General features: G+C 36.6%; 1 protein-coding gene across 2 annotated transcripts in view; it reads right to left on the reverse strand.

Annotated features, from left to right (window-relative positions):
• Positions 1-8091, reverse strand: part of CALCRL (calcitonin receptor like receptor) — a 932649-nt gene extending 924558 nt beyond the window's left edge. For both annotated transcript variants that reach the window (XM_044075151.1, XM_044075152.1), the window contains exon 1: positions 7819-8091. The gene's annotated coding sequence lies outside the window, so the exon portion shown is untranslated. The remainder of the gene's footprint in view (positions 1-7818) is intronic.
• Between the last annotated feature and the right edge of the window lie 3794 nt (positions 8092-11885).

Genomic DNA, 11885 nt, shown 5'->3' on the forward strand with positions numbered 1-11885 from the left:
TACAAATAAATGGTAAGAATTTGAAATGTTGGAACCCACTAGCATGAGTCCTGAAATGCACAGACTGAATGGCCAAAACATTGGACTTGTATATATCAAGGCTGAGTTGCCATTTCTCAGAATATTCCCTTTTCCCTGAGGTAGGTCAATCTCGGAGTTGGGTGCAGGAAGGTTTGCCTTCACTCTTCTCTGGGTTTTTGGTCTTTTTTTTTTTTTTTTTTTGGCTTTTCAGTACTCAGCATTTTGAGTGCTGGCATTTCATTACAGGGCCCAAATAAATACTATATAAAGAACAATAATAATAATAATAATAATTATAATATTACCTGTGAAGCAGTTTAACCCAAAGCAGGTGGGTGGATCCACACAAGACTGACACAATTGGGGTAGGCATATTATGCTGTATACGGGATAGGGTAAAATATCTAAGACAAATTGGAAATTTACTTCAACAGGTGACATTATAGTGAACATTGGGGACAAAAGACATGGATGTTTAATGAATCATGCAACAAATGAAAACAGATATTAGCAGCCTGCATTTTAGAACCAAAAAATAATGCTTTTAAATGATCAAAAGCAGTTACCTTCTAATCCTACCCTAGAACACTGTGAGTTGCAATGTGCTGTAAATTCACATTCCTTACTCTTATTTTCATATTGTTGGTCCACACCTCATATTTAGCAGTGTAAACATGTCTAAATATTGCCTCCTATACACAAATAAGGAAACTTTATTTTCAGCTGCCACCTTACAACCATAGAAAGTCAGGCTTTTTCCAAACAGAAATGCCTGTTTCTAAGCAAGTTTATTTATTTATTTATTGGCATTGGTTTACCGGGAAAGTCCACTGGGTCAAGAAGAACTCATTTTCAGTGGAGGCCCGGGAGAAAAGCTCCACAAAAGTAGTTAGAAAAAGAAGCATAGTCATAACAGGCAATATAAATACAATAAAGTACAACATTAAAATGTAGATGGTACAGAGATTGTTGTTCCTTTGGCTTTTTCCGGTTAGGGGTTGCCACAGTGGAACTCCGGTCCGCTAATGATTGACAGTAGATTTTCACGTTGCTGAGGTGCCAGCTCGATGCCCAAACGGCAACAAAGGCATGCCCATTCACGCATGTCTTTCGAATGCCACTCGACCATGGGGAGGACATGCAGACTCCACACAGAAGGTGCTCCAGCCGAGAATCGAACGGGAGAACCTCTTGCTGTGAGGCGACAATGCTACTGCTGCACCACCATGGCTGTTGTAAAAGCACAAAGCATGGAAGTAAATCCAAGGAACATATTCTAGTACACTCTGATGTTAGTGTACACTCCAGAGTAGACTGTGTTGTGAGTGTAGAAGAGATTAATACAGGTAGAATTAGAATAAGTAAAGGTATATGTATTAGATGTAGGGAGTGTGGAAGTGATTAATACAGGTAGAATTAGAATAACTAAAGGTATATGTATTAGATGTAGGGAGTGTGGAAGTGATTAATACAAGTAAAATTAGAGTAACTAAAAGTATATGTATTAGATGTAGGGAGTGTGGAAGTGATTAATACAGGTTGAATTAGAATAACTAAAGGTATATGTATTAGATGTAGGGAGCGTGGAAGTGATTAATACAGGATGAATTAGAATAACTATCTAGAAGTATATGTGTTAGAAGTAGGGAGAGATTTGTGCAAGGAGTAGACTGTGAAGAAGTAATAGAGTCAAGTTTTGGAGGAATGAAATAGAGGAAAAAAGTGATTTGATGTAGGGGAAGAGGAGTCAAGTCTTAGGAAGATGGAAGTTAGAGCATCTACAGTGCCAGAAGGTGGACAAGTGCTGTTTCAGAGCTGTTGTGAAGGAGGAGATGTTACTTATAGTCCTGATAGCTAGTGGGAGTGCATTCCGTAGTTTGCTGATAGAGAAGGAGTAAAGCATTTGACCTGCTGGACGTTTTGGTGGTATACAAACACATATTTAGAACGGTATAAACATCTGTTGGCCTTTGAGCCATACATATGTTTTTCTAGCATACACTTAGTAGAAAATGCATGCTGACTACCACACTTAATATAGCTGGTTATGGCATAATGCATGCATTTATTTATTTGTGTTTACCAGGTTAGTTCACTGATCGGTATTGACCAGTTTCAAGCTCAGTGTCAGTGAAACAGAAAACATTTCACTAAAACAAAAGTCAGAAATGTAAGCAATAACAAAGTGGTTCAGACTAGTTACACAGAAACGGTATATGTACATTCTAGTAAACAACCAGAAAGAAGTATATATATATATATATATATATATATATATATATATATATATATATATATATATATATATATATATATGTTCTAGTAATGAATGCGGGTCAGTATTCATTAATTCTGAGAGATGAGGAGACTTGAAAAGGAGATAAGGATAATGTGTTAGGTGTTATGCCCTGTGTTGAAGAAGGAGCACTTGGCTTGGATGAGGAAGTGCTTTTTAGGTTGCATTCTGAATTTGAAATAAGTGATGATTTCTTTTACATTGATTGGAAAAGCTTCCCAAGAAGTAGATGCCTAAGAGGAGAATGCAAGTGTAGTGCTGTGGAGTTTGTTAAACAGAGTAATAAGAGTTGGTATATGGAAAGAATCAAACGATACACAAATTAAGCATGAATAGTGTATACATTTGAGGTATATGGTAAACGACGTATATACAAATTATACTTATTGTGCAACAAAACAATGAAGTAAAGCATGTTAAGGGAGATTTGGTAGCAGAACAAAGTAAAATGATGACACTAGAAGACATACAGCAGACATGACAGTAAAAAGTAACACCTCTATGATTCTGAGAAGCATAAAATGGAGGAATGGATCATTGCAAAGAATTCTGACATTTCCATTTGCAGTTTGAACATTTAGCACTACAAAAATTGTATCCTTACAGGGTGAATAACAGGCTGAAGCTTGATATTTGGTAGCTAGTTTCCAGGCCAAAGATGAGACCACATTTATAATTTTAAAATGCCACAATTATTTGGTCTGTACTGCCTGAATTATTTTCTGAATTCAAATTCCACTGTGTGCTTTGAAAACTTCTCTGATTCACTTTGTAACTAGACAGACCAGGCTCATCGCCCAGTATTTCTTGAAGTCTCAATGTTATGATAGAAATTGACTCTCCTTGTCGCACCTCTTAAATTTTTAGGGTAGGGAACATTGCATAACTTTTTCTAGCCATCTCCCTTAGTGGGATTCAGATATCCTCAAGAATGCCAGTTCTTCCAACAAGAAATAATTTGATTGCTTAGGAACTGCATTTGTGTATTCATCAATCATTTTATAGTGCCCACTTTATCCTAATGAGTATTGTATTCATAGTTTAAGCAATTATTTTCTTAAAATCATGCCCTATAAACTCTTTGGACACGAACACATAACATGTCTACTGTTCTACATATAGCTCATGTATTTTGTATTCTACCAGATTACAGTTGTAAATATATACCCTGCATTTCATACATTTATGTACCTTAAGGCAAAATAAATATGTAAAGTATTGCACCCTGAATTAAACATTATGTTACATAACAGAGTTATTAAATGAGAAAGTTACCTGAATGAGCTTCAAATGCAACAAAAGCAAGGAAGCCTGATGATTATTAAGTTCACGGGTTCATAGGTGAGTACTAGGCTGCCTGCACTTGTGGGCCATTTTAAGCTTAGGCCAATTTCCCTCATAGGTCATTATAGATGATTTCTCTTTGTGCACTAATATAACAAAATTGCACTTTGTCTAGAAATGCTTTTACCTTTAATGTTTAGACAAAATAACTAATTCACTTTAACTATGCATAAAAGTAAAAAAAAAAGTTTTCCAAGGAATAACCAAATCATTGCAGGCACCTAAAGAATATCTTTACTTAAGATGAAGTGCTGAATATTTTAACAGATAAAATTTTATTTTGTAGCTTGGAAACAAAATGAAATCACTTTCTAAATATGCCTTCTTTTACATCTGTGAATATCATACATAATTATTAAGAAGTAAATAAACAGCATGCCAGGTGTGTGGTGCAGAGAGATGAAGCTCAGGCATTACAAGAATCATGGAGAGGAGGATGGAAATGGTTGGTTTAGTCAGGCTTGCCCACCTTGGAGTGGTAGTAATTCCTAGCTTGGCCATCCTGGGGGATGTGTAGTGGCTCCCTGTCTACTGAACTGCTCCTGTGGAAGTGGGAGTTTGCATGAAACAATATCTATAGACTGGTAGGAGGTGAGCTTGATGACCTAAGGCAATGATACCCCTTGTCCATGTACGCTTATGTGTGTGTGTGTGTACATATATACTGACAGAAGGGCATAAGAAGCCTGGGTGGTGATGTAGGGTCTATATCAGCTTATTGAAAGCTCATAACATCGAACGCTAGTTGACTGACCACAAAAAGTCGAACGACCAAAATAGCGAAAACATGGAAGAGAGATTTTTTTCCCAGGGAAAACAAAGAGTTGTTCCGCAAAAATAAATAAATAAATAAAACACAGCATAAAGTGGGAGGCTGTGTCACCCACACCCCCCCTTACTTAAATATACCAACTGCGAGATTGCATTATAGTGGAGGAAATGGCAAACTCCCGACAACTGCCCAGCGATTTTTTTCCCTGGGGAAAAAAATTGCTGTTCTGTGTCTTCGCTATTTTGGTTGTTCGACCTTTTGTGGTTGATCAACTAGCATTCGATGTTATCAGCTTTTGATAAGCTGATATAGACCCGGTGATGTAAGCACTCACATCAGCCACCAGGGTCGGGTTAGAGTTATAGATAGAAACAGCCCCTGTAGAGTATGCCTTAGATGATACACACTGTTAATTTCCTCACCTAGGGACAACAGTAAAAGATGGACATGCCAGTTTAGGATTTGAAGCTAGACCCTCAAGCCATTGCGATGACGGTGCTGCAATCCAGCAGTGTGCGACTAGATAGGTAATAGCAGTGGCACAAGCCCTTCAGTAACAGTCTGAATGGCAGTCATCTCCAGTTGGCTTCTACTCAGTGGTGGATGGGCCCTCTATATTGAGAAAGAATGGGTTCAAACTGGATAAGGGCTAGATGGCTAATAGACATGGATGGAAAAAGATATAGAAAAAAATTATAGAAACCTTTATACCATTTACCTACATGAACATTGACAGAAACTTCAGCACTTGCATTTTTAGATGCATTTGCTTGTTAAGCAGCATGGTGGTTCATCTGTTAAAATATTTAAGATATTTACTTAACATCTTCAGGGATCTGCGGTGGTGGTGCTGTGGTAGCGTTGTCGCCTCACAGTAAGACGCTGTCCGGTTCGATTCTTAGCTAGAGCGTCTTCTGCATGGAGACATGCATGAATGGGTGTACCTTCGTTGAAGGTTGTGCATCAGGGCTGGTAACTTGGCACGTAAAAATCAACTACCAGTCATTAGCGGACTGGAGTTCCACTGTGGCGACCCCTAGCCAGGAAAAGCCGAAAGAAACAACAACAACTTAACATCTTCAGGGCTCACTCCTGACCACTGGCAACTGTCTTTGTGAAGTCTGCGTGTTCTTCCCATACCCATGTGAGTTTTGTTTGGCTACTTCAGTTTCATGTCAAACAAAATTAACAGGTGGCTTGATAGTCTAAACTGTATACATGTATTATATTTGCTGTTGCCTTTTGGGCCAGATCAAGAATGAAAAGGGTCAGAAGTGGACCAGTTCATTTGCCCAGTTAACAAATGTATAAAATTAATAAATCAATGGAAGACTGCTACTTGACATTAGCTGTTTTGTTTCTTCCAGGGTCAGAACTACTAGTGACATTTCACTATATGGAAAACATTGCCATGAAATTATAAAATTCTATTAGAGATGTAGCAGGGAGCTGCTGATGTGTACTTGGACTGGCAATACAGCAAGTAAACAGAAACACAATAAAGAACAATGAGTGATGAGAAGATGAAACTTCTACCATGCTCTGTGCATGCCATTATTTTTACTGGAAGTTAACAGTGGCTCAGTGTGTGATTAGCACCTATAACCTTCTTGTCCATTGGTCTCAGAAGTCAACAACTTGCAGAACTTCCAACATTCATACATGCTATGACATGACTATGGATTTTGTTTGCTTTGTTGTAATTAACTGCTGTAATGTTTAACTGCATTTTCAGAATGACTCGTGACTGCTGCTGTCTTACATGTAAATCTTTACAAAGAGGCACAGTATTATTTTTTTAACAGATTAAGTCAAACAATATGTCATTTTTTTCTGTTTGTACATTTCTTGGAGATAAACCTTTGGTCATAAATACTTAAATCGTGTACAGCATTCACAGGAATGAATGACTGAGTACTATTCTGAGTAAAAGTCTTTACATAATTAAGGTACAGCAAAAGGTAGAAGTAATCTAAGTTAATATTTTATCGCAGCATCACAGTTCAGCAGTGTTTTTTTAGTTTGGGAGGCAGTTTGTTTATACATTTTTTCATATGTTGAACAGTCTGTCTTACTTCAAGCCATTGTTACTTCTTTCATATATTTTAGATATATCTGACAAATTAAGGTGGTTAGAAGATGAACAAGAAAAAAATACTTTCTGTTCTGTTCCGTCAGAGCTCATTAAGGTATTGCTTGCATTAAATTTAAATAGTAAAAGGATAACGTGTAATATTTGTAACACATACACCCGCTAGTCTTTTAGAACCATTAGACACTATGAAAAAACAAATACATTGATCCTTTCCAGGGCCCTCTAAGTTGCCTCCTACTCCTAATTTCTGATTAAATCCATTCTAATTTGACACTTTTGAACAAATTGTGTGGATGTTGTGGACTACTTTTTTAACATAAGGACATGCATACTACTTCACTAGATAGTGAACAATGCAGCAAAATCAGCACCTGAAATAATCACTTGTGCCACTTTAAAGTTATTTTTTCTCCTTCTCCCCTTTGGTCATGTTTTTCATACTTTTCTAGCATTTTTAAAACATCATTTTTTTGCATGAGATATAAAAGTTAAATCTGAATTTCTAGCTACACACACACACACACACACACACACACACACACACACACACACACACATGCACATCTCTCTCTCCCTTTCTCTGTACTGGGAGATTTGCAGCAATGTGATTTCATACAGTAGCCTAGAAGAAGGCAACAATTATTCCTTACATTGGATAGATTATTTTTTTCTTTTTAAAAGGTCCCCATTTGGCTAGTATGACTACAAACATGTGACTAAAAAATAACTTTTTCCTGTAGTTCAATATTTCTTAATACTTTCATAAAGGAGATAATGAAAGTGTTTAAAATTCCAAAATCTTATTAGAAAGTCCGCTGTACATCTTGGTCTTGACAAATAACAACAGGTCACACTTTTTAGTTGTCTTGTATCACCAAGAGTTAACAGGGCTCATATTCATAAACAAGGAAACCTAATCTGCAGGTAATAAGTAACCACCTTGGGATAATAGGATACTTAGGGAAATATTTTTTTTTCCTTAGGAGCTAATTTTAGTTCCATAGCCAAGGACTCACAGAGAAATATTTTCCCAGAGCATGCTTTCTATGTAAGCAATGCCAGTGATAAGAGATGAAATGCAATCCTAAGCACACGACAAAAAGGGCTCTATTTCTTGAAGACCAGAAACCTCCAGCTATTTTCTGCTGGTGTGTCTAATTCTGTTCAGCTGGTCATCTAGCCAAATTTACAGTTGTACTGCTCTCTCTCTATCTCTCGCTTTTTTTTTTTTTTGTGTGTGTTAATGTTGTTACCTTAAAAACAGAAACAGTAATGCAAATATGTACTTACCAGGAAAAAGCAGAGGATTTCCACAGTTGCTCAGTCCTAAATGTTCGTATAGACAAGAGTCTGAAATCCTTTTTGCTCCTGTTTAAGGATTATCTAGGTATGAAAAGCAATTGAAAACATGGCTGTAATCCAAGATGTGAGAGTGACAGTGATCTATTCAGGGATGATTGCTTGTGGTCAGCTTTGAAGATCGAAGGTACTCTGTGATCTGAGTTACAACTACTGTGTCCTAGTCTGGCTGCGGGAGATAATGTGCCCACAATGTCTGAACATGGATCACATTACTAGTTACTGTTGTAGACTGAAGTAGCTCCACCCCATGACATCACCAGAACAGCCCCTTGTTGTGACAGCATGCATTTTATTGGTACAGTCTTAGCACTTGAAACTACAAACAAACGGTGTCACTAAACCTTTGTATATATTGAGCAGTACCTTCTATTTGTTTTGGAGCATCTGCATAATTTGAAAAGCTGACAAAGAGTAGCCATGCAGAAAGCAGCTGTGCTGATCAGAGAAAGAAACTGTGAGAAGCAGAAATTTAGACTGCTGCTCTGGTGTTGCAGGAACTACAATACATCAAAGCAAGCATTTTTTGCATTGCTGGCATGGAGTGACCAGGCACCTTATCGGTCATTAACTAAAACTATTTATGTTTCTTTGTAAAAGCCTAGGCACTTTGATATTCAAACTTAACAACTGGTATGGTGCAACTCTTCTTTCTGTGTATTATAAGTTCTTCAAAATTTAGCATTACTACAGTTTCTTGGGGGGGGGGGGGTCCTGAAATCACACTTCTTTATTCATATTTATCATAATTTCAAAAGTGAGTTTAAAGCTGTTCTGCATTGCATTAATAATCGTTAATTTAATTCAGCATAAAGGGCAGCAGTTATGATAAAATAGTCAAACCACTTACCACAGAAAGGTTCTTAAAAATGTATTAATGAAATGACTTCAAATACAGTTTAGCAAGTCTTGTTAGTGGAAAACATGTTTTTAGGGAACTTATTTTCCTTCCATATATGATTTGAATAATAGCAATAGGAATGAATAAATAAATGAATACATGTGCAAACAGGACATAGGATTGAGTACAGCTCAAATGACCAAGGATAAGGAGTGGACTATAAATTTTCTCATTTGTATCTAAATAGCCACAATTTATTGATTAGTGTGTGCCCAGACTTGTAAACTTCAGACCATCAGCACACACATACACACATACACACACACACACACACACACACACACACACACACACACACACACACACACACACACACACACACACACACACACACACACGCTTCACCATAATGTGCAATGTGATCTGGATGAATTTCTGATGCTGCATGAATCCAGAAACAAAACCATCATCTCGCTTACATTATGTTTGCAGGAAATCAGCATGGTTAAAATGTCAGTAATGTCCCAAATACTCAATATGTAGTGTCTGTTGATATATAAATCAATAAATATTATATAGTAGGAATGTCTAAATGTAGTAATCTGAATTGCTGTATATGTTAAATGTTTGCACATAGAGGCTGGATTAATATAATTCCGTTCAGCTGCATTTCTTGTCGAGTCTGAATAACAAAGTTTACTTTGATTTTGACTTTGAGACTGCAATTTTTTAACATCACTTTAAAATTTATCAGAGATTTAACAACTCAACAAAAATTCAGTTCAGAAATGGAATGTTTCTAGAAGAATAAAAGGCAATAATGCACAAAAGCAAGCAAACTAAAAAAGAAAGAAACAAATAAATGTGTGCTTACAGGAAATTGAGGAGAGAGCTGAATTGCAAAGAAATTAGAATATCCCATGGACAAGATTTGGCAACACAATTACAGAGTACCACAATGTTTAACTTAAGTCTCTAGAGTTAAATTTTGCCTTGCAAAACTCTTGCATAGACACACCATACACTGTAGCAATTTGCAGACACTTGTTTTACACTATGGTAGAAGAAGTAAACAGTCCATAGCCGAGGATTCAGAAACATTGAGTCCGACCTTATTCTGTTTACTGTACATGCACAACGAAATGCAATTTTCATTAACAATGGATGTGGCCAAACAAATACACATGATGATCAACTCCACATCTCAGCCACAGCTGGCACCTGCAGGAAGGTCAAAAAGGACTATGGTGTGGTAGCAGGGAAGTAAGAGCAGCAGTAGTATTTATCTGTCATGCATGAACCTTGAGAGTACTTGGCATGATCCTCCACGCATATTTGCGACAAGAGAAAAATGATTTAAGATCACACCCACATGGTCATGAGGCTTATGTGCTGATCTGCTTTTTATCCCAAGGCTAGATATATGCAGAAAAGATACTTGTGGAAGGTAGTAAGGTACATATGATAAAGCTATGAGGATAGGGGAAGTAATAGGGCCACAGAAACAAACATATAATAAGCAAGACTAATAAAATCAAAAATAGCACCGAAACCCAACTTGGAAACAACTGATGTAACAATGTAACGTTGTAAGGTGTGCCAGTTCTCAAGTACTCATAAAAAGTCACGGGCTAGTAATCATGCACTTTTATTGTAAAAATAAAAAATAAAAACTGGTTTAGCGCTTTCATCTACTTAACTTCTGATGAAGCGTACTTTGAGTAGATGAAAGCGCTAAACCAGTTTTTTATTTTTACAATAAAAGTGCATGATTACTAGCCCGTGACTTTTTATGAGTACTTGAGAACTGGTACACCTTACAGCGTTACAATAAACAAGACTACAAAGGAGGTGGTGACCCAATCGGGGATGTAGAGGACAAGGGACAAAGGGGGTATGAAACACACAGATAACACTCTCAAGCAACTGATGATAAAAAAGGTAAAAAAATTATGATTAATAGGGTACAGAAAAGTAAAATCCGAAAGCACAATTCTCAAGCCAAGTAATCCAACCACCAGCATGTGGACAGGAAAAACACCTTAGAATGGCACGAAAAACAATTTATTCCAAGTTGAGTGCTTTCTTCCGTACTCGAGGGATTTCTTCAGAACAATGCATTAAAAGACACACACCCAGCCACTTATAAACCCACCCCAATTAAACAATTACACTCTAATTAAAACAATTTTTCACAATAAATTCCTACTTCAAAATGAAAATAAGATAAATAAATGTTATCTAAAACTCATATCATACCAACTTTTAAAGCAGTAAAAACATGATCATAGGTCAAATGCTTTCATAAAAACAGTACCTTAATCTTGAAAAAGAAAAAAGGAACAAGTTCCACCTGTTATCCTAAAATGTTATACAATATTAAAATACTAGAGATGCTAATCATCTCATTTATACCTGGATATTGAGATGCATTTAAAAACAATTTTTCAAGATTAAGGTACTGTTTTTATGAAAACATTTGACCTATGATCATGTTTTTACTGCTTTAAAAGTTGGTATGATATGAGTTTTAGATAACATTTATTTATCTTATTTTCATTTTGAAGTAGGAATTTATTGTGAAATTTTTTAATTAGAGTGTAATTGTTTAATTGGGGTGGGTTTATAAGTGGCTGGGTGTGTGTCTTTTAATGTATTGTTCTGAAAAAATCCCTCGAGTAAGGAAGAAAGCACTCAACTTGGAATAAATTGTTTTTCGTGCCATTCTGTGGCGTTTTTCCTGTCCACACGCTGGTGATTGGATTACAGAAAAGTACAAGGATGTATCAAACTAAAGTATTTATGACATCGGCAGAGTCTGATGACTATACCTGTACAATAATGCAAATGTCATGACAAAAGCACGCGTTGTAAAAAAAGCATGCCTAAATACAGTCACTAGGGGACTTAACATCTCAACCCTCTGTGCTTACACTGTCCAAAGTCCTTCCTTTTCAAGCTGAGCTATAGAAATAATCACATACAGGTGTCATTGATGCACATAACAGGTGATTGTTACACATTTGCTGAAGTAAAGAATAAAAGACCGAAAAAAGCATTCAACCCTGAGGTGACTTGAACCCTCAGTACTCTCCACTTACACTGCACAAAGCCTTTCACTGACATGTTGAGCTACAAAAGCAGACACATTAAAGGC

The sequence above is a fragment of the Protopterus annectens genome, chromosome 6.part0 (assembly GCF_019279795.1).
Source record: "Protopterus annectens isolate FY-2018-M chromosome 6.part0, PAN1.0, whole genome shotgun sequence".
Taxonomy (NCBI): Eukaryota; Metazoa; Chordata; order Ceratodontiformes; family Protopteridae; genus Protopterus; species Protopterus annectens.